Here is a 2,928-nt window from a genome sequence, read left to right as displayed (position 1 = left end):
AATCCCACCCGAATTCCCACATGTCCCATTAAGGCAAAATGGACAGCTTTCTTGTAGGGAGGCGAGGGAAATTTATCGACTAGGAGGGAGAAGAGAAATTTTCCCTGAGAAATTTACTGAGACTTGTTCTCAAGTTAGGATATTTTAGTGGTTTTCCAATATTGCGAAGAAAAAAGATAAAAAATTGTCATAAATAAAATTAAATTGTTATCACTTTTTTTTTATTCACCCAGTAAAGAAAGAGAGGAGAAGAAAAGAGTACAACTAATTAAAAATTGTAACAATACAGGTAGGTACCTAAGTAAATAAAAAATCAAAGGAGCACACACGAAATTTTTGTTGGCCTGTAGGTAGGTAGGTATTTTAAATTTTTTAATCATTTTTTTAAGGTTAGTTAGTCGGCGCGAACGACATTAATTAACATGTTAAAGCGCCTCATTCGAAAAAAAAAGGTTAGTTAGTAAAGTACCTACCTGGGGTTTGAAAGTTTCGGGCTACTTTCAAAGGCCTTATGATTTTTTACCGGAAAGGTCAAAAGCGAGGCTTTGGCATACAGAATTCTGAGAAAACATTAGGTATCTTTCTAAATTGCTTAGAGAAGAGGAAAGAGGAAAAATGAAAATGAATAATATTAATAATAATATTAAAGAAGGAGAGCACAAAAGAATAAGGCGTAAAAGACAGAGGAAAATGAGAATAAGGAGGGGAAAGATAAAAAGGAAAAAGGGAGCTGAGAAAAAGGAGGAAGAAACGGAGAAAAAAGTAAAAAGAAGAAAACAACAAGTAGAAGAACAACAAAAAATCTGGTGTGAACATCACACAACTTTTCTTATCCTATGGAATGATGCTTATTTTGGGTGTTCTTGTTCTCATAGCCAACTTTTTACAATATCTCTAACCGTTTAGTCGGTATAGCTGAAAACCGCCAAAAAAACGGTCAAAAACCGTCAAAAAGCGGTCAAAATACCGCCAACAGCAGCACCTATCTCAACCAAACGTTTTGAGTTGCATCCTTGTCACATTTGTGAACTATATACCAAATTTCAAGTCTCTAGCTCATACCGTTGTCTCTCACCCTTTTTATCATTACCCTCTCATTTTATGTCCGTCTATCCTTCCTTCTCCCTCCCTCTCTCCTTCCCTTTATTCTTACCTTCTCCTCTGTCTCTCCCTCTCTATTGTTTTCTTTCCCTCTTGCACTCAATTTCTTCTTCTCTCTCCCTCTCTTTTCGTTCCCACTTCCCTAATTCTCTCTCCTATGAAAACAGGTGAGGGAAATATTTTGGCAATCTTCTGTTTTGGGCATTTAAATTCTAATCAAGAAAATACCCTTGAGCCTCAAAATATGGTGGTTTTCAACATTCCAGACCTTCCTTTGTCCACACTACACTCAAATGTCCTTTTACCCCTCTCAGCCCTATACTGTCGTTACCGAACGGTCATAAGTTGTGTGAAACTTTGTCCATGGTCTTTCTCCTTTTCCTCTTCACTTCTCTCCAATTTCTTTTTCTCTTCATATCTCTCTTCCAATTGCTTGTCTTCTTGTTCTCTTACTTTATTGGTATTTTTGATAGTTATACGTATAGGTATTGTCTTCTTGTTCTCTTACTTTATTGGTATTTTTGATAGTTATACGTTATACGTATAGGTATTGTCTTCTTGTTCTCTTACTTTATTGGTATTTTTGATAGTTATACGTATAGCTACCTAAAAAAGTCGTAAAGTTATGTTCGGTAAGTCGTAACTGTCGTCGTGAATAAAGAAGTCGAAATGTTTACAAAAAAGACAGTATAGGGCTGAGAGGGGTAAAAGGACATTTGGGTGTAGTGTGGACAAAGGAAGGTCTTGAATGTTGAAAACCACCATATTTTGAGGCTCAAGGGTCTTTGCTTGATTAGAATTTAAATGCCCAAAACAGAAGATTGCCAAAATATTTCCCTCGCCTGTTTTCATAGGAGAGAGGGAGGGAGAATAAGGGAAGTGGGAAAGAAAAGAGAGGGAGAGAGAAGAAGAAATTGAGTGCAAGAGGGACAGAGAACAATAGAGAGAGAGAGAGATAGAGGAGGAGGTAAGAATAAAGGGAAGGAGAGAGGGAGGGAGAAGGAAGGATAGACGGACATAAAATGAGAGGGTAATGATAAAAAGGGTGAGAGAGGGAGAAAAGGGAATCCCTTTTCCCCTGAGTGAGGAGACAAAATTTGCAAAAATTGGATGAGAAGAGGGTGGGGGAGGGGGAACGAAAATATTTAGAAAATGTTTACAGAAACGAAATTTTCATCAAAAACCCTCCTCTTCCTTTATCTCCTCCTCCACCTCCTCCTCCTTCTCTTCTTTTTCTTCTCCTCTTCCTCATAGGTACTCCTTTTTCTCATCCATCTGCTGTACCATCTCCTTATCCTCCTTCTCTTTCTTCTCCTCGTTCTTCTCCTCGTCCTTCTTGTCCTTTGACTTCTCTTCTTTCTCTTCTCCTCCTCCTCCTCTTTCTCTCTTCCTCATTCTTCTCCTCCACTCATTTTCCCTCCATATCCCCTTTTCTATTAAAAGCCTCCCATGCCACAGTTTCAGTACAATAGTTCATTATGTTCCACATCCTGTCTTTGGAATATTGTTTCAAATGAAGTTAATACCAATATGGTATTACGGAAAATTTAGTAAGGCACCTACCTCAAAAGGTCTAAACTAAAACCAATCACACCGAAGCTCCAGGGTTCGATTCTCAGCTGAGTCAAAGTGCAGCTCTATTCATAAAGGGTTTAAATTTAAAATGGGATTTTTTTAAAAGCCGTTTTTCCCGTAATCTACACCTTAAGAGTTTAATATTTAATATTTATTAATTTATTATGCTGTTAACACACATTATGCACAATTTACAATTACAACAATTTACAGAGTTACCTATCTTATTCTGAAATTCAAACGAAAATGACC

At 37.2% G+C, this 2,928-nt stretch overlaps 1 long non-coding RNA gene across 1 annotated transcript in view; it reads left to right on the top strand.

The window, feature by feature from the left end:
- The first annotated feature begins 345 nt into the window (after positions 1-345).
- LOC113470509 overlaps positions 346-2,928 on the top strand; it is a 13,937-nt gene continuing 11,354 nt past the window's right edge. Inside the window, exon 1 of the long non-coding RNA XR_003393544.1 lies at positions 346-358. This is a non-coding gene — a long non-coding RNA (uncharacterized LOC113470509). The remainder of the gene's footprint in view (positions 359-2,928) is intronic.

The sequence above is a fragment of the Diaphorina citri genome, unplaced genomic scaffold (genome assembly GCF_000475195.1).
Source record: "Diaphorina citri unplaced genomic scaffold, Diaci psyllid genome assembly version 1.1 scaffold1640, whole genome shotgun sequence".
NCBI classification, from domain to species: domain Eukaryota; kingdom Metazoa; phylum Arthropoda; class Insecta; order Hemiptera; family Psyllidae; genus Diaphorina; species Diaphorina citri.
Note: the sequence above shows the minus strand (reverse complement) of the source record. Positions and strands in the feature narration are given on the sequence as shown.